Genomic DNA, 20,722 nt, shown 5'->3' with positions numbered 1-20,722 from the left:
TAAATGGCCTGGGGTATGACCTGGACAGCAAAATGTTCAGAAGCTTCCTATATGATTCTAACGTGAAGCCAAGGTTGGAAAGTACACTTTTGAGTAGGTCAACATCTATTTCTAAAACATGTCTTTGCACCAGCTACAATGTGGTTAGATCATTCAGCCCATCAGAGGTTACTGGCCTCCCTGTAAAACAAGGCTAATAATATGCATTTCCTTAGGTTATGTAAAGTGGGACCAAATAGCCAGGTAACAAGCACTTAGTAAGCACCATTATATTCCTTTATTGTGCAGTTTTGTTTTATTCCAGGGAGGCAAGATCATTCATGACAATATTCAAATGAGGGGGAAACCCTCACTTTGAGTCCTACTCCTACAACTTTCCATGTTACTGCTCTTCTTCCTGTTTTGTCTTCCTGTTGCACATATTTCTATTTTGCGTCTTAAGCAAGGTTGCAGTCACTGTGAAATACAATCTGTCCTCAGCTTCTCTTCGCTCAGCTTGCATGGTGATGAGGTGATAACCACTGTTTCCAGTCTGCTAGGGGTTTAGAATTCTGAATATCTCGGCAAGTTAGGATGGATCCCGTGGAGGGAGAGTCACAGAGAACTGTCGGCCTCCCTTCTTGTGATTTTCTTGATGACACTTTGGTCCCTATGAGGACCTCTTGGCAAGCTCTGGAGCATAAGGTCTGGGGATTGGCCCCAAAGGTGGGCCGACCAGTCCGAGCTGGATTTTCATCCGGAAGGTCCTGCGGCTCCCTGCCTGCACTCCAGGGTAGAGCTGCTGTGCTCTTCATGAGGGATTAACCTTTTTTATTTCTGGGATGAGAGCTTGTCTTCTCTGTGCGACAGTGCGGGGACGTCTGCCTTCACTTCATCTGTCGGCCACCCCGTTACTCCCGCTTGCCACAGGGCTCATGCCCTTCATCTCCGGTCACACAGCGCTGTCCTCCCTGCCCGCAGAACCGAGCAGCCCTGTTTTCCATCCAGCTGCCCTCACCTCCAAGCCAAGGGCTTCTTCACGGCTGTGGAAGAGGCGCTGTGGTGGATGGAGAGAGGCCTCTGGGATCACAGCCCTGATTCTGACTCCGATCTGTAGCTCGCTCTCTGATGGACTTCTGGTGATGACCTGACTCTCGGAGCCTGTGTTCCCTTACCTTTCTTTCAAAGAGGAACAGTGTTCTCTCCACCTTGTAGGATTGTATGAAGGTTAGCAATGAACTCATTTATTCATTCAAAAATATTTTCCGGTCACTGTTATGCCACAGGCTGTGGGAGTTGCTGGGAATCTTGGCAAGCAATCGGGGAGCTCATGGGATTTGGCAGAGAGGAGCTTGAGGTAGGGATTGCATACCGGGGTGGTTCAGGTTCAGATGGGAAGGCCGGGATCCTCTGGAAGTCTGTGGCAGTGACAACTAACGTAGTCCTGGGGGATTTTAAAAGTAAGTGTAGTGCATGGGGCACTTGGGTGGCTCACTCAGTCAAGCAACTGCCTTCAGCTCAGGTCATGATCCCAGGGTCCTGGGATGGAGCCCTGCATCCCTGCATCCCTGCTCTGCGGAGAGCCTGCTTCTCCCTCTCCCTCTCTCTGCTGCTCTGCCTAGTTGTGTTCTCTATCTCTCTAATAAAGAAATAAAATCTTAAAAAAATAATTAAAAAATAGGGGTGCCTAGGTGGCTCAGTGGGTTAAAGCCTCTGCCTTCGGCTCAGGTCATGGTCCCAGGGTCCTGGGATCGAGCCCTGCATTGACCTCTCTGCTCAGCTGGGAGCCTGCTTCCTCCTCTCTCTCTGCCTGCCTCTCTGCCTATCTGTGATTTCTGTCTGTCAAATAAATAAAATCTTAAAAAAAAAAAAGCTGTCCTTACTGTTAAAAAAAATAAATTAAAATTGTTAATAGATTTTAAAATATTTTTTATAACATTTTTTTTTAATTTTAATTTTTTTAAAAGATTTTATTTTATTTATTTGACAGACCGAGACCACAGGTAGGCAGAGAGGCAGGCAGACAGAGAGAGGGAGAAGCATGCTCCCCGCCGAGCGGAAAGCCCGACGTGGGGCTCGATCCCAGAACCCTGAGATCATGACCTGAGCTGAAGGCAGAGGCTTTAACCCACTGAGCCACCCAGGTGCCCCAGATTTAAAAATATTTTTAAAAAGTAAATGTAGTGCAGTGAGCTGAGGGGGCAAATTCACTCTTATTGCTTCTCTTTAATTATAGGGCAATTCTGGGTAAGATATAACAAGAAAAAAGAAATGTAGCTAATCTTGGAAGAAAGAAATCTGAGCTGCACTTTTAGAAAGCTAGAGGAAGTTCAGAGTGAAAGTAATGACCAGGAGCTGGGTTTAGGCCGTCCCAGGTGGCCCCTCCTTGTTGGGAGCTCCCGGCTTCACGCACGGTTTACCCATCAGTGAAATGGGATCTCCGAACCGCCACCTGCTAGCTTAGGGATGTAGCAAGCAAGCCAAGATTCTGTCTAGTGCTGTGGGTGGGAATAAAGTCCCCTGAGAGAATCTGGATTCCCACGGGGCCCTGTGTGTGTTTGTACATTCTGGCTTTGCCCTGTCACACAGTGTGGGGACCCTGAGCAGAGGGATTCTCAGAAAAACTGGTTCAAAGGGCTCCGGTCCCTAAGACCACCCAGGGAGCATCTTCCTACCCCAGGGCCTTGGTACAGGCTGCTCCCCCTGCCAGGGTACTTTGTCCTACTCACCCTCACAGCTGGCTGCCCCCTTTTAACCTGCTTCAGTGGACGGTGGCCTGACTCCAATGTCACTTTCCTGGAGAGGTTTTCTCTGACTTCCAAAATGAGATCTGCGACCCCTGCTATGCATTCCTGACTTCTTCTTTTCCTCTTTCATGTTCTTTACCTCAAGCACAATTTAATAATTGTGTAGTTATGTGTTACATGACTGCTTCCCCTACTAGGTTGTTCGTTTGTATAAGTAGGAACCTGGTGCATTTGTCTTTTTAGCTATATGCTGCCATTGCCAGCATGGTGCCTCCCCCACAGTCAGTGCTCAAAAATGGATATTGAATGAAGAATGAATAAATGAATAAATGAATTTGTTTGTCCTCAACGCACATTACATGTCCACTACTCCTATTGCCCAACAACCTCAGCTGGATATAAAACAATAACAATGTTATAGTTCATTGCCTCATTCACTCATTCATTCTTCATGCTTAGGAGTTACTGCAGAAGAAAAACAAGTGTTCTTCTACAGCGGTGATGTTCAGACTTGAGTGTTCGTGGATATCGCCTGGAGAGCTTGCTCACAGGTGGCTGGGCCCTTCCCCCAGGGTTTCTGATTCAGTAGGTCCTGGTGGGGGGACTTGAGAATTTGCATTTCTGACACCTGCCTCGGTGATGCCAATGTTGCTGGTCTGTGGGTCACATCTTGTGAACCACTGCTGCACGGCAGCCTGACTTTGGCTTGTTTGGTTTTGAAGCCAGAGTTATAGCATATACGCCACTAGCGAGTGCACACGTTGTCCTGAAACTTAGTGTAAATAAGTGATGTGTGTGATGGCTGATGGTGCATAAGCGTTCTTCCTGGGACAGGTGAGCTTCCCGTTTTTCTTGTAAGTGGAGGGGAGAACTTGGGCTCTGGGGCCAGAGCCGCGGTGTTCCAACCCTGGTGCCCTCACCAGACGTGCCAAGACTCCTGATGGTTACAGGATCTCTCTGACTCCGTTTGCTAATCTATAAAATGGGATGAGTTATAGGACCTGCTTCACAAAGTATGGAGAGGTTTCTTTCGACAGTGCCTAGCATGTGGAAATTATTGCGAATGTGTTCCTTTTTCTAATGGGAAAGGAAAGGAATATTTAACGGTAGGTATTAGGCATCCTGTTAGACCCACACACTGGATCTCATGTAAGCCTCTCAGCAACACTGAAGTAAGTGTGATTAGCCTCATTTTATAAGAGAGGACACTGAGGCATGGAGGGTTAAGTAGTTTGTTCAAGACTGTGTGTACAGGAGGGATATTGGGGCTTTGGCGTTGAGTCTGTTTCATGCTTTGCACTGTTATTGCGGCTTTGCCAGGCCTCCTGGGGTCTCTAGGAGACAGTGAGAGGCTTGGACAGCCCCACCATAGCACAGAGGGAGGGTCCTGGCCATCCTGTCAGCTTAGAGGCACCTCGTCTCCTCCTGTGTTTTCCCTCTTTCACGTGTGCACACGCTACCCTGATGCGCCCTTCCAGCCCTCCAGAGACCTGGGATCCGCCCTTTCTCATTTGCCCTGAAGGACGAGGCTGGCAGGGAAGAATTTCACAGGTGCCTCAGCCAAGAAGGCTGCTGTCCATCACACTGAGAGAGTGGCAGTCTCCATGGGCTTCACCCACCTGACGGCCATGGCACTTCTATAGAGCCACACGGATAGGACCGAAGCTTCTTGTGGCCCCAATTTCTGCCCTTAATGCAGGTTCACCAGCAGCTGCCTGACTTGCAAACCAGGCCCCTGGCTCCTGTCCCAGGGCAGGAGGTGACTTTGGCCTCCCTTTTCCAAGTGGGGGCTGAGTAGAAATGACAGTGTCCACCAGAAACAGCAGCTCTGCCTGATAACGTTTTACGTTGGCCCAGGATCTCTCTCTTGACTGTCTTGGGCTCGGTGCTTTTGAAGGTGTTTCCAGGAAAGCATCCCGGTGTGAATGGGGCTGTGAAGCAGGTTGCTTGGACCTGTATTTTGGCTTGCCTGCTCCCCAGAGAATGGCAGGGGGGCAAATACCCTTCCTTGATTAGAAGGCTTTGTGTGTCAGCAAGCTAGACCACTTGTGAGTTGTGGGCTACAGGAAGTTCCCAGACTCTTAGGTCTTATTCACTTAATTTTTCAAACACATAATGGGTTGTGTGATGCTCCCTCTGTTCGTGGCTGCCCATTGTCCTCAGCGGTAAGTTCAGGATGGCTAACAAAGCTGTCTTAGTGTAGGTTTGCCCAGAAGTGGACCATTGAGGGGCACCTGGGTGGCTCAGTGGGTTAAAGCCTCTGCCTTCGGCTCAGGTCATGATCCCAGGGTCCTGGGATCGAGCCCTACATCGGGTTCTCTGCTCAGCGGAGAGCCTGCTTCCTCCTCTCTCTCTGCCTGCCTCTCTGCCTACTTGTGATCTCTGTCTGTCAAATAAAATTAAAAAAAAAAAAAAGAGGTGGACCATTGAGATAATGGATGTGAGAATGGGTCATTTATTTGAGAAGGATCTCGGGAAACATCCAGACAAGGGTATGGAAGTACAACCGAAAAAAGAAAGTAACTATTAGAAGACTTCTTTCAAACATGTTATCACCATTACTTGACCGTTACTGCATGGGGCACTTGGAGTAAGACCATGCAGGGCAGCTCCAGGGAACGGTGTAGAACTTGAACTCCAGAGAGCTGCGGTATTTATCCTCTTACCCTTGTCAGTCATTGATTAGGGGCCATTGGGGCTTGAGAAATGAATTCGCTGGCACTTCTGGCCCGCTGATATGGGGCCAAAGTGGGACCCAGACCCAGAGAAGCCCCTCAGGCAAATCCACACTGGTGCTGGCGATTGGAGGCCAGCTTCTCGCACTGAAGAAGGGATGCCATTGGGACACCAGCAACATCTATGGCACCATCCATAGTCTGGTCTGGCCTGCCTCTATGGCCTTATCTACACACACACACACACACACACACGCACACTCCCACACCCCCACACCCTGCAGTCCCCATATACACACAATCCACAACTCCCTCCACACAACATACCACCCCCACATAACCTAAAAGTCACACACCTAGGGACATAAAATCTGCAACACACAGTGGTTTGGGCACGGTGCTTTTGAAGGTGGTTCTAGGAAAACATCCCAGTGTGACTGGGGCTGTGAAGTGAAAAACTCACAACCCGCCATTACCCACCATACACACATACATACACAGCACGCAGATACAGCCCTCCACAGCCAACAACCTTATTATTCCCCTGTTTTACACACATGATAGATAAGGCTCACAGGGTTTATGAGTTATTGCAGGATAGATCTTTAAGTTTCTGGCCTGCTGGGACCAGACTCTGGATCTTCCCAAACCTGCTTGGACACATGTTTCCCTTCTCCCCTTGAGAATGGATATGGGCTTCCTTAAAGTATGTATCTCGGAAGCTTCATGACAAGTTCAGTAATGCTGCTGCTCCTCTAAATGTCTTACTTTTTCAAAATAAAAAGATCTTTTTAAAAGCAGAAAACTAAAATATGCTTTTCTTTTCAGATATTTTTGGAAAAGACCTTTAAAACAAATCAAAGGATGGTTTCATTTCAGTTTTTAACCAAAGCAGGATGCTGGCCTTATTTGTCCCTATCTGTAAAATAGAAGTGTTGCACTAGGTCAGACTTTCACTGTGGGTCTGTGACTCGCCCACGGCGCGCTTCAGGAAAGCTGCCGATAAATGGAAATTTCTGGAAAAAAATCCACGTGTGCACATTTTTTTTCTGGGAGAAGCATGTGATAACTTTTTCAGATTATTATAGTTCTGTGACCTCAAAATGTTTTTCAGTCATTGTGCTAGATATTCCTTAAGGGCCCTTCCAGAGGAATTGTGTTAAAATCTTTATGAAATGTCAGCAGGTACCATAAACCTGAGGACCAACAATTATTTTTTAAGAGTTGTAGTAGGAGAGTGGGACAGAGGCGGTATATCTTGTATATTTTATAGCCAACATTCAGTAGTCTTATCAGTTGACAGATATTTTAGTTGTTAAAGCACAATGCTGGGCAGAGTCCGTTTTCATCCCCTATGGGGTGGGGGTAGGTGAGGAGTATCATTTGGCCCAATCCTTTGGGGATACAGTTTGACAAAATATATGAAGAACTTTCAAACGTTTATATCTTTGATCTAGTAATTCTGCTGTTCACCCTGTGACATGGGAAAATAAAGGATTATAGAAATGTGCAGTGTAGGAAAAAAGTATTCTCTAAATCTTGAGATCATCATGGTAGATCCTTAAAAATATTTGATAACATCTGACATCTGTTACTGATAATAGGATGATTGGAATCCGCAAGTGCTGCGTTTTTTATTGACCAGAAAAAGAAATCTATACCAAACTAACAGCTAACCAATATTATGCCTGTCAATGCACGGAGATCCTAATGACATTTCCACTGAATATAGGAACAAACTATTCTTTCTCTCATTATTTACACGTGCCCTGGGATTGCTCACCAATGCAATTATAGAAGAAAATGAACTAAGGATATATACTGGAAAGAACATGGCAAGATAATCATTACATAAAATGATGGGACTATCTACATAGAAAATCTCAGGGAATGAACTAAAACCTATTAAAAATAATAAGAATTGGGTAGTTTGGTGAACCTTACCTTTTCTTTACTAACAATAGTTGCATAGAAAATATAATCATTTAAATATAATTATAATAATCGTCGAGAGTGGCCACCTACAATATAAACCATCTAGCAATAGATAATTGACATGCAGGCCATATATATTTATAAGGGCACTAAATGTTGTAAAAGACCGTTAGACATGCTCTAGAACAGGTGCCTAGGATTCGTAAGCCACTTTCTGCTAATGTATAAATTTAACACTAACCCATAAGTTTAAGATAAATTTTTATGCAACAAAAATGATTTCTGAATTTTATATGTTTGACTGAATATGAGAGGACACGGAGTTCCATGGGTGAGTTTTGTAACGCACTGAAAAATTCCTGTAGTAGGCTTTTAAAAAAAAAATTCAACAATACACAAAGAGCACCTATTTTTAAGAATTATGGGAAACAGGCAGGGAGTGGACATGATGGGTGGCTGTGCTGAGCTCCCACTGGCTTTGTGCTTTCAGCAGATTATGGTGTTATGGTTATGGTGTGGCTGGCACCATTTCTCATGTATTAGTGGAGAACTTCCAGAATCACCCATTACTTCCCTACAGGTGGTTATAAACTGTGATGCTCCTGAAACAGACATCATTTTCATAGAGGGGTTCCTCTTCTGCCTAGTCCTTTGTCCTTCCTTCATCCCCCCAACCCCGCCCCTGTCAAGTTTACCTGGAAGTTGCACACAGGAAAATCTTGCCCATCTCTGGGTCTGGCCATTGGTAACCAGACCTTAACCTTGGGGATTTTTGAGGCAGGGGCAGTGGGAGTTATTGATGGGCTTTGTGTTGGTCCTTACATCTCTTCCTAGGTATGGTATTGGGTCCCCATGACTTAATGAAGGACATAGGGAGGCAGGGACCCAAGCTAGTGGCAGGAGCTTTCAGGACAAGCGGAGGCTGACTGACTTTCTCCTAATAACTGTCTCAGCAACCCAGAGTCACAATAGTATAGAAATTGAAGTCTGCAAATGTCCGAAGATATCTAGACCCATCTTGCATGCGTTTCCCTTATAGCATTCATTCAAGGTCTCTTGAACGTCTCCAAGGGGTTAAACCTGGTGCTGTGCAATTTATGTCTTTTGTTTATTTTCTTATTCATTATCCTTTTCCCTCACTGGAGTGTGGACTCTCTGCAGGCAGGAAACTAGGCCAATCTTGTTCACTGTCAAATCTTCAGTGACATCAGCAATGCCTGGCCCACGTGGGTCCCCATTGGATAGTTATTGAATGAATAGAGGTGAGAAAAGTGGTTATTATTTCCACAAGCTCACAGTTCAGTGGGAAAAAAAGGGGGAGGGCAGATACAAATCATTGTAGTGCAAAGTGATAGTTCTCTAGTGAGGGCGTGCGCAAGTGGCAAAGAAATAGAAGATGGGAAGGCAAACCTTGCAGGAGATTTCTGAGGAGGCCCCACCACGGAAGGGGTGTCTGATATGCCTCTTAAAGAAAGAGTGAGTAGGGGTGGCTGGATGGCTAAGTCATTGGGCATCTGCCTTTGGCTTGGGTCGATCCCAGGTCCTGGGATAGAGCCCTGCTCTAGGCTCTCTGCTCAGTGGGAGGCCTGCTTTTCCCTTTCCCACTCCCCCTGCTTGTATTCCCTCTCTCATTGTGTCTCTGTCTGTCAAACAAATACAAATAAAATCTTAAAAAAAAAAAAAAGGAGCGAGTATTTGTCAGATGATTAAAGTATGGGAGGGCATTCTTGGAGGAGATGTGTGTGGGCTCAGCGGTGTCCCCCACTCCAGTTCATATGTTGAAGTCCTAACCCCCAGTGCCTGAGAGTGTGACTCTCTTTGGGGTAGGGTCCTTAAAAAGGTACTCAAGGTTAAATGAGATCATTAGGGTGGGCCCTACTCCAGTATGACTGGTGTCCTTATAAGAAGAGGAGGTGAGGACAGACATGCACAGAAGAAGACCACGTGAAGATGCAGAGAGAGAGAAAGACCACCTATCAGCCCAGGAGAGAGGCCTCAGAAGGACCTAGCCTGCTCTCACCTTCATCTGGGGCTGTGAGAAAACACATTTCAGTTGTTGAAGCCACACAGTGTGCGGTACTGAGTTATGGCAGCCCCGGCCGACTATCACAGGGGTGCAGTGTGTGTACCGGCGTGGAGGTGGGGGACAGCATTCTTCTCTGGGGACTCTGAATCTTTGGGTGTAACTGTAGTAACTCATTCCAGGGAGAGAACTACCAGGGCTGGCTGGAAAAGAGACAAGGAAGAGCGCGGGGTGTCAGACTCACGGGTGTCCACGAGGGAAGCAGGCCCTGGCATAGGATACTAGGGAGTGGTAGGGTCTGTGGCAAACTGGAGAGCGCAGGCATCAACCTCAGGGGGCAGATGCAGGTTGACTGGCTGGTGGATGCTGTGTGGGAACAGGGGCCACGTGTTGCCAGAGTTCTGTGTTTTCAAAGATAAATCAGAAATCTGAACTTTGTTGTATAATCTTGTGATTTGTATAAGTTGGCAATTAATTTAATACTTTGTGTGGGCTACGGAAGACATACAGTGGCTAGGTGAAACCCATGGGCTGTCAGTTTGTAACCCTAGAACTAGGTAAAGATTCATAAAGAATGTTACATGCATGTATGCCAAGGAATTTAAATTTTTTTCATTAGGCAGGGGGAGAAGTTGGTGAATCTTGAGTGAGACAACTGATTTGAACTCATGCCGGTGGTGGTGGCTGAGAGCAGAGCTCAGCAGGCTTTTTCTTAAAGGCCACAGAGTAGATGTTTTTCACTCCGTGCCACGTGCCGTCTTGCAACTACTCAACTCTGATGTTGGCATAAAAACAGTGTGTCAGCAAATGGGCTTGGCTGTGTGCCGATGAACTTTATTTACAGAAACTGTGGGCTGGCGAGTCCATGAGCTGTAGTTTGCTGCTCCGTGGGTTAGAGGGCTGGAGACTCAGGCTGGGGGTGTGGGTGGAGAGAACGGTCTAGGTGAAGAACTGAGCTTCGGTTAGTAGAAACGGAGAGGAGGGGACAGATTCTAGAGCCAGTTAGGAGGTAACAGTGCTGACTGCTGAATTGGTCGTGGAGAGAGGAAGAACAACCATAGGTAAGGGCAGGTTTTTGGCCTGACCTAGGTGGTCACTTTGATATCCCCCACCCCCCCATACCCATGACCTCCCATGCCACCTTATCCCCCTTTGGAGTAACCCTGATTGATCCCTTCTTCCTGTGGACCCTGACCCATTGGAAGGAGCTTCCTAGATCACAAATGTCCCTAGAATTGTTCTGGCCTGCCGCAGCTGAAATAGCAAACTGCGTTCTGTCCATAGCAGTGGCAGTGAGAATGTTTAGCATCTCTTGCCTTCAGGTTATTATAGAGTCTCTGGCCCCTGGTGTTGGGATATGAAAATGGGTCTCCAAACAATTAGAGTAACAAAGTGCTCTGCAGAGATCACGGCATGCTAGGACTTGTGATGCCAATTAGCAAATCTTTCTAGGTCCCCACTTGCTAGAATGGCGTGGAAAGAAATGTACTAAATCATACTCTGAGCATAGGCAGCACGACCAGGCCAGAAGTGTGTCTCCCGGGCTCTGGTACGTGCCTGAAGGGTCAGGAGCCCACTTTGATGTGCTCCAAGTGGCCACCGGAGCCACCGTGGGGCATCAGCGGCTGCCGGACTCTCTCTTTCTTTTCTGTGCCGGAGCCTGCAGTTACCTCGAGGAAGCAGAGTGCTGGGCAGGATGAGCCCCAGGACCTGTTATGGAGCTAATGAATTCTGCTCATAGGTTTACGGTGTCTGCTGCAGCCGCTGCTGAGACGTGTGTGCAAAATGGTCCCTGGGCACTTAGGAGGGAGACAAGGTAAGAGTCTACAGTCTGGTGTGCAGGGGGCTGGGCTGTCTCCGATGTTGAAGAAAGTGGCAGAACAGGACTTTGAGAGAGTGGCCCTGGGGGATGAGAGGCAATCTCTGAGGGGGTCAGACGGTATTTATTTTGAGACCCAGCTGGCCTGGTCCTGTAGCCAGAGTGTGTGAGACCTGGAAAACCCAGGAACCTGATAAGGAACATCCAAAGATGGGAGAAAGGAGACTCAGCCATTGATCTCTGTGGCAGAAGCTGAACTGGGGCCATCCACGCATTTGTTTCTCCTCCTAGCTCCTTGAAAGCTGGGTATTAGCAGGGATGCAATATAATTAATGTTGAGTGTTCGTCCTGCTTATGGCTTCATCTTGTTTTTTTCCCAGTTTTATCTCTTCTAAATATTTTTCTCACTTAAGAAAATTATATTTAGAGTTGGGGGTGGATTGAAGAAATCTAAATTGAGGTCTGAAATCTAAATTGTCATCCACACTTGTCTGTGCACTGATTGGTTTTATCCGGGGACACATTGTTCAACAAGGAAGTTTGGGGTATTGTGGCTGACAGGAGAGGTTCACAATCCTCTAAAGGAACCTGATGATATCTGCTCCTGAGCCCCACTGGGCCCGGACCTCCAGGAGAATGAAGGTTCTGACACCAGCCGAAGGGGGCACCGTGGGCCATTGGTGCCCCAGCAAGGCTGTTGTGGGGCCATTGCAACAAAGCACAGCGCCTTCTGCTGGTGGGCTGCAGCTTGGTTCCCACTGTGACCCCAGAAAGGGAGTCCCACCACTCAGCTCTCCAGGCGTTTTAAGTCAGACTGTTCTATCAGAAACAGTTAATACTTCCTTCTCTTCTTGGGAAAGCTAAGTGCCAACACCACATCCCCTTCACGGAGAGCTGAATCTGTCACCCAGCCCCTGTTTGAGCTCCAGCATCGGGGGTGCCGAGAAAGACACATTCTGTTAAGGTCCAGAGAATTGGAACAGCTCTAGTCAGCTGCAGGGCTCCATGTGGTGGAGGAGGGGGGCTGCTGGTCTGGGACTTGTGGAATAGGTCAGGTTTAGCTAGGTGGGTGGGGGCTCATTCCAGGTGGGGCAAGGGGAAAACTGGTTGGAAAAGCAGACCAGCTCCCTGGCTCCTCTCTCTGTGTATGTCCTATCCCACATGACTTGGTCGCTCCTGGCACCAAAGGAATGGAGTACATTTCCCTGTCCCTTGACTTTGGGTTTGGCCACGTGGACTGCTTGGGCAGTAGAATAAGATGAGAGTAACAGTGTGCCTGAGCTTTAAGAGGTCTCGTGTTTTGTTTTGTTTTGTTTCTCTTAAAGATTTATTTATTTATTTGACAGAGATTACAAGTAGGCAGAGAGGCAGGCAGAGAGATAGGAGGAAGCAGGATCCCCGCTGAGCAGAGAGCCTGATGTGGGGCTCGATCCCAGGATCCTGGGATCATGAGCTGAGCTGAAGGCAGAGGCTGTAACCCACTGAGCCCCTGGCCTCGTGTGTTTCTGCCTGCTCTTTCACATCCCCGCCGTCGTCATGAGAGGTGTCTACCTGGGCTAGTTGGCTAGAGCCGGAAGAGGGTGGGACTCACACGGAACAGAGCCAGAGACTCCAGCCAAGCCCAGGTTCCACCAGCCAGCCCAGCTGAACCTCCATCACCCAAACTGTGGATGATGCATGAGCTCTGTGAATTCTCACTGTTGCACACCACTGGGATTTTGTGGTTGTTACTCAGCAGCAAACACTGTTGTAGCCACAGTTAGCTGCTAGAAAGAATTCACTGGTGTCACCCAGCTCTGAAAGGATACACTTGCTTCTGAAGTCTGTGTACACATGTTTCGGATTATTTGTATTGGCCCCTTTTCCCATCTAGTAAAAGTTTCCCTGGAGAGATCAAGTGATTTCCTCAAGGCCACGCAAGTCAGCAGCAGAATCACGGCTCCGGTAGAATACCCCTTAGCTCCAGGCCAGGGTCCATCGAAGCCCATGACTTTTCTGTTCCTGGTAATCATGCACAGCACACTCTGGAGGTCAGGAAAACTTTTCCTTGCAGGTTGGTGAGGTCTTAGGGTTTCAGCAGACACTAACACTCAGCGATTACCCAGATTGATGGGGCTGTTTGCCATAACATTTAGCAACCTCTCCATCAAATAAATGGCTGGAGAGGCTCTTGACACTTCTAGTACAAAAGAAAGAGGAGCCTTATTCTGTAGCTTTATGAGGTTGGTCAAACAAGACCCATTAAGGGATCCATGGGGGCTGAGGCTCCATGGCTGACTTCTGGGTATCACCCTACCTTGCCTAGCATAGCTTCAAGGTTTCGTATGTGTGGTTCTGTAGGACAGAAGGGGCGGGGACAAACCACGGAGCCATCTGGCTGTGTGATTCACCCACTCTGATCCTTGGTTCCTTCATTGTCTGGTGAGCAGCTTTGTGACCTGCGATTCTGTCATCCTGTGAACTTCCATTGTGAGTGATGGAAGGAAAAGGTGGGAGAAGGTCTAGAGAGAAAAATAATGGATTTGGCGTTAAGGATGACGGATTCCCTGATTTCTTTTATTCTCTTTTCATTCGATTGTCTGCCCTCCCTGTCCTTCTGGAATTCTGTCACTCTGCTGGGTGTCCCTCAAGGATCACATCAGGTGGTACTCATTTTACCTCTGATACCATTGGGGTCACCTGGGGAGCTTTTAATAAAATACCGTTTCCCTCTGTGTTGTGTATCTAAGTCTTTTTTGCCCCCGTGCTGTCACCCCTTACACATTCAAATGACTTCTTGTCTTAGCCACCAACCCCCCAAACATTTCTCTCTCTGGTTACTGGTTCTTTATCCATATGCACTGCCAAATCCCTTGAACTGGTTGCCCCCACCCTCCACTTTGCTCTTACCTGTTCTAATCACCAAGTTTTTAGATCGCTTCTTTACTGCCAGTTACTTTCCTGTCTTTAGGGTTTGGCTAAGCTATTCTCATGTCTTCGAACATTTTTCTACCCGAGGTCTTGTGTGCTTGACCCTTCCTCATCTTTCAGGTCCCCATTCGAGTTCCTTTCTTCAGAGAGCACTTCCTTTACTCCCCAGATCAAAATTAGGTCCTCAGTGTTTCTCTTTCTCATAGCACCCTGTTCTTTGAATTTCCATGGCAATTTAAAATTATACGCACGGAATGTGCTGATCAGGAGTTAAGTGAATTAAAATGAGAGATTATTAGGTTAAGCAATATGTGTAGACAGGTATCCTGTAAACAAGAGTAGCAATGTATAGTGGTTTAGGACTATGGGATCCAGACAGCCTGAGTTCAAGTTCAAATTCAGACTTACCACCTCTATGATACTGCGAAAATCACTTTACCTCTTGTGTCTCAGTTTCTGCATCTACACAATAGGGATGATAATAATATTTTGTGTATTTTGTTTTGTTCTTATAAATAGTATTGAAATAGTAGACTTAAGCAGTCATAACCTGCTGATAAGATGAAGTCTTTGCCAGAGAGATGGTCGGAGAGCCAGGCATGGTAAAGAAGAAGAGATGTTGCAGTTTTGATATTTTCACAGTCACAAGAAAGGAAAATCACTGGAAGTAAGTCCAGGAGAAGTTTTCCCGGAAGGCAATAATGGAGATCATTGGAAAGTTTGAATCTGTGACCAAAAGAGAATGCATTGAGTTTTATAAGCAGGAACTTCTTGGTGGTAGTGCCTTCTTCTATCAGTATTGTTGTAACCAGGATGTATTAATAGAATGCTTGTGAATTCACACTCCTTCCCTTGTCCTACCTCTTGGCATTGATCCATGGGGGAAATCCTTGCCGGCGTGATAATGGAGGTCATTCTAGTGGCTTTTGTAAGCTGGCCTGGGTTACTAGCCATCGTGACATTGTTTCACCTTGATTGCTTTTTTAACTTTTTTTTTCCTGGATCACCAAAAAGTGATGACCCACCTGGAGAGAAGAGGAAATGAAGTCAGCCTCTTGGAATGGTGAGCAGGGTCAGCGAGTCCGTCCTGACCATGAGCCCTGCCCTATGGAAGGAAACTCTGGGCATGGGGACAGAGAGATCTCCAGAGAATTATCCCCATGTAGAGAGGAGCGTAGTTAGGCCCTGAAGTAAGAGTGATCATAGCCATCAAGGAGCTGAAAGACGAGCACAGCTGGGCAGAGAAGGTTTTGGGGGAATGCATAGAGAGATGAGGCTGGACAGGAAGGACAGTAGCTATGAAAATCATGGGCTAGCAAGAGAGGGCCACTTTACGAAGAACCCCTTACTAGGTTTAAATTTGAGAGTGGGAAAGGGTTTATTTTTGTGGGTTTTTTTTGTTGTTGTTGTTATTGGGTTTTTTTGTTGTTGTTGTTGTTGTTGTTTTTTCGAAAGATTTAACTATGTATGACCAAATGTCATCAGACTGTCATTTCTTAAGTCTTTAGTCACTTGTAAATTGCTAGAACTGCTGCATTTTGCATATGGCAGAATTCTCCTTTTGGGGTTAAATATGTGTCATAACAATGTGAGTTTTCATTTATTACTGGAAAGATTGCATATAAAATGTACACAATAACCACATGACAAAAAGATAAAATTTGAGAGGCTGAGAGGGTATGTGTAACCTCTCTGTGACTCAGTTTCCTCTCTGTGACATGGGGGTGATAATACCACCTATTTCTCTCAGAATTACAGGAATGATACATGCATGTTCAGTGCTTAATGAAGAGTGGGGAATATAATGAGTCATGAATAAACTGAGCTATTATCAACATACTTATTTACTCCTCACCACAACCTCTGGAGGAGACCTTTATCAGCCCTGTTCCATATTTGAAGAACTGCATGGCTATGGAGGTTGCCTAGGGCCACATAGCTGGTAAACAGTAGAATCAGGATTTGAACCTGCTTCTCTTGGTCTCAGAGACCATGTACCTCAGCAGCTTGTAGCTCTGCTGGGCTAGTATTCAGAGGCAAGGAGAGTAACCCTGGAGCCAGACCAGCTTGCCCCAGGAGTCACTGTGGACTTCCTTACAGAAGCGAAGGCAAACCCAAAAGGCACTGGAGGAAATCAGAGTGCCAGCCCCAGGAAGCCGAAAGGCAGACTCTCACGGCGCTCATGCTGGTATTTAATGCATCCCTTTGAAATGCTCTGCTCATAACCTGTCAAGGGCAATTTGGAAACATGTGCTCGTGGAGGGGAGCACTAACTGCTCCCTGACATTGTCCGTGCTGTTATATATACAGTGACAGGCAGCCTGACTCAGCTCGGGTAGCCCAGCCCCAGCTGAGCTAGTCTCAGCGCTGGCAGCTGACTTCACTTGAGAAAAGGGAATGCGCGATTTGGGGAGATAATTATTTTTCCATATGCTCATTAAAAAAAAAAAAAAAGGGAACTTTCCAATTAACAACTGGAATGTAAGTACCATTTTAAATTACAATTTCAGGTTCAAATGTACAGAGACCTTGTACTGTATTAGAGATGAGGCGTTTGGGTTCCATGTAGGCCAGGGTACCTTTCGTGTTCCAGAACTGTCTTTGCCTCTTACCAGCCAAGTGATCTTGGGTGCTGCTTTACCTGTCTGAACCTTAGTCTTCTTATTCATAAGACCCACATTCTGATTGTTCTGGAAGGATTGTGCAAAACCTGGCACACAGTAGGTACTTAATGCCTATTTGCTGGTACCAGTCACCATTGCACTGGTGGCTTTGTGACCGGGGGTGAGTTGGTTCCCCTCTCACTATCAGTTTTTTAAATATGAGAAGGTGGGGCAAGAGTAGTTTGAGGTTCCTTCTAATCAGTCACACTCAGACTTCTCTTCAGTCCCTTTGTCTTGTGTCCCCCTGGGCCCGGGAGAACGAATGCATGTAAATGGAATCTAGCTTTGCATCCATCCCATCATCTGTCTGTCCGTCTGGTCTGTCTGCTTATCCGCTATCTACATCAGATGCCTATTCTCTGAGGGCTAAGGGGTAATAGGGAAAAGTCTCAAAACACTCAAAACATTCCCATTCCCGGAGGCTGAGCAGAGTGTAAACTTGCTGTTTGGATGGGTATTGAGTTTGTGGGCAAGGCATTGTCTTTTGAACTTATTATAGCTTTCCTAAGTCCAGTAGAGATCTTGGCCTTGGCTTATTTGATGGATATTTCATGGTTGTTTGACTTCCTCTCTCTCTGCCATTGTTGATAGTTTGGGAGTGGGCTGAGGCTAATGAAACCCACTCTTACTCTCAAAATGCGTCACCAAATGGCTAAGGTCTAGCTTTTTTCCCCCTCAGACCAACATCTTGAAATAAAATCGTTAACTAATAACACCTTTAAAGTAGGCATACTGCTTAAAAGATCGTAATGGATTTAGATGAAATTTTTTCTGTAAGAAGAACTAAGGGAGAGATGCAATTTCCATGAGTAAGAGCATGAATATTATGATGCTCCCTGGCAGGCAAGGGGAAGGGAAGGTGGGGGAGGGAGCATGAGAGAAGAACTCAAACCTGAGAGCCTGTTGTTATATAAATGACAGTCATTGTTCCTTGCATTCCAGTGCTTCTCCCTGACCCCCAAAGCACGCAGTCGCAACCACAGCCACTTTGTGAAGACGAAATGCTTTTCCCATTACACAGATTGGGAAGCTGAGGCTCTGAGAGGCTTGCCCAGGTTCTCCGACCTCTGGTAGGTGAAGAACCAGGGTTCCTACCTGGTTTTCTAGAGGCCAAGGTCACAGTTCTCCAAACCACAAGGCAGCCTTCTTAGCATAAACCCCCGCCCTGTGCTCATGCCCTGGAATCATTGAGAAGGAGTACTCGTGGACAGAATATCCACCTTAGCTGGAAACCGTCCAGAGAACATACCCTTCTAGCTGATTTTTCAGAAAGCTGGAACTCACTTTATTCTAAGACTCTATAGGGGAAAAAAAAAATCGGAGTCAGAGAGCACTTCAAGATCTTATAAGGCCCGAGCATCTTGTGGTTAAGAGCATCAACGGTTCTTTTAAAATTCCAGGAAAACCTTTCTGCTTATTTTGAGTTCCCTGGTTGCTCGTATCCGGAATAAGCAGATGTTTGCCGAACTTGCGCCGCACTCCAAGTAAATACTCTCCTCTGGCACAGGAAGCCTCTTTGCTTTCTCCCTTGCGCTTTTCCCATTTCTTGCTGTGTTGGCATATGTATTAGTCTAGAGCAGTGCGACTTATTAATTAATTGATTATCTCGTTCAGTCAACTGTATTAAGCGGGAGGCTTTAGGACTAAATGCGCTGAGATGATTTTCTGGGCCAGTCTGTGGCTGGGGTGGAGGATCCCATGTGCTGCGAGCAGCTCTCCCAGGTCAGGGAAGCTGGCCTGGCAGCTTCTGTTCCAGGACGGCACCTCTGGAGCTCCGTCCAGGCTTCTCCAAGCCACCAGCTCATCAGCACCCTCTGGGAGAGGTAGGGAGGAGGGAGCAAGAGAGAGAGCTATGAGAGGGAGAGAGAGAAGGAGCCAGAGGAGGAAGAGGGATTTGGGCAGGAGGGAAGGGGGGAATTCTCCTGCAGGGCAGGGATGTGTGGCATCTCCTGCTCCGCTTCCTCCAGAGGCCTTGTATCCTTGCGGTGCCAGCGTAGTCCTAGGTGGATGCAAGTTGTGTAAATCAATTTCCTCATCGCTTGAACAGCAGGGGAAGGAGTGCATTTCTTGAGCAAAATCGCCCCCCCCATCTCCCATTCCCACCCCTGTTTTTGGTAAGGCTTATTTATGTTTGTTTGCTCATTTGCTTATTTGGTCCGTCTGCCGAGGCTGTGGGTCTGGGATAAGGGAAATAAAGTGGGTGCAAGAGACTTAGAATTCTGTTTCTCAAAGGGAAATAAATGTAAAGCCGAAATAGCATTTTGGGAAATGCGGAGAAGGTCATTCATGTCCCAAACCCAAGGAGGGGCTGTGCCCGCGTTACTGTCTTTGTTCCTTAATGCCACCGTTGTGGGGGCCAGGAAGCAAGGGAGCCGTGGGGCTCCACTGAAGCCTAATCAAGGAAGAGGAGAGAACGCAAAGGTAGATTTCCCAGAGGTCCCTGACTCTGAATTCTGGCGTTAAACTTGGAGCCTCCAGTAGTCTCTCCTGATGTCACCGCGCACTCAGCCATCCTCGCGGGGAGTGAGCACACCATTACTCCTATTAGAGCGGCATCTCCGGGAGCCCAGGATGCTCTTGGGTGATTCCTGGGTCAACTGAAGAAACTTGCAGAGTTCCTTGGTTATTTTAGTGATTATTATAAGACAAAATAGAGCCATCACTTCAGACCTGTGTTCTTAGCAGTAACATAAAGTTTCCTTTTAAAGTAAATTAAGTAAAAACGTGGATCGTATTTGGAGAGAAATATTAAGCAGATAATAGGGCAGGTGAGGCACCAGTATGACAGAAACTCGTGAGGGTGGTGCTCCCCTCTTGCCGTGTTCAAAGAGTTCGCTACAGACTGTCTGGGAGACGTGCCTGGGCACTGCTTCTCCTATAGAAGCTGAAAGGCCAGGTACTTGCTTTGCATGATTCCTAGAGGATAGAATGAGGCTCTAGAACAAGCTCAGCCAGGAGCGTGCCCTTTCCTAGGACTGTGATCTAGAGCTGTTGACACCATGACGTGGACTGTGGAGGAGGTAGACACACTCCTACTGGATTCTCCTGGGGTGAGATTTTGACTACAATTTGCCTGTTTCTCCCTGATTCTTCCCTGTTTTCAAAGTAGATTTTCTCTTTCCTTTTTGACTATGTGAGCTATTGGATATTCTTCTGATAATCCCTTTTCTGTTTGAATTACATATAGAGTCCATTTCTCTTGTTAATACCTTTGAACCTAATCTCAGGAGCTGGTCTGTCTAGTACTTACAGAACAGATTTTGGAATTAGGCTATTGGAGTTCAAATCTAGGATCTGCCACTTACTAGTCATTGGCCGTTAGACGGATTCCTTTTTAAGCTTCTGCTTACCCATCTGTAAAATGGGGATTATAACAGTGTCTACCGGATAGACTCATTCAAGTGAGCTATGTGAGATCAACATCTAAAGTCAAGTCTTTCGCAGAGCAGACATTTCATGAATGCTATTACAGTGACCAGATTTGAAGTGATAAAGGGGCGAGAAAGACTTATTTCAGACCCTTTGGGCCTACTCTTTATATTTTGGTTATTGGGTATTGTCTGTTTCTCTTCATTAGGACTTAATGTGGGGAGGGATCCTTGTCTGGCCCACTGATCTATCCCAGATGCCTTGAACAGTGCCGGATGCAGAGAAGGGCCTCCATGAATTAATGTCAAAAGTGAATGAATGAGAAAGAGCTAGTCTTATTTTTAATTCTCTGTCTTTAACTCTGCTTCTCGCTTTTTGGGTAGGAGAAGCTAATATCTGGATGACAAAGAATTGGGGCTAAGTAGATTTAGTAAGATAGATGCTCTCTGGGGGAGGGGGATAACTCCCCTTTTTCCTTCCATGGTGTCTTCTTTCTTTACACACATCCTTCTTCACAGTGCGTCCATCTTCCCTTTTTCTCCCCCCTCGTTCCCACTCAGGAGAACTTCGTACACACGCCGGAGGTCTGTCATCAGGGTCTG

General features: G+C 46.7%; 1 long non-coding RNA gene across 1 annotated transcript in view; it reads left to right on the top strand.

Annotated features, from left to right (window-relative positions):
- Positions 1 to 439: 439 nt before the first annotated feature.
- LOC309855068 overlaps positions 440 to 20,722 on the top strand; it is a 226,200-nt gene continuing 205,917 nt past the window's right edge. Inside the window, exon 1 of the long non-coding RNA XR_014306597.1 lies at positions 440 to 1,206. This is a non-coding gene — a long non-coding RNA (uncharacterized lncRNA). The remainder of the gene's footprint in view (positions 1,207 to 20,722) is intronic.

This window comes from Mustela nivalis, assembly GCF_964662115.1.
Source record: "Mustela nivalis genome assembly, chromosome: 19".
Lineage (NCBI taxonomy): Eukaryota > Metazoa > Chordata > Mammalia > Carnivora > Mustelidae > Mustela > Mustela nivalis.
Note: the sequence above shows the minus strand (reverse complement) of the source record. Positions and strands in the feature narration are given on the sequence as shown.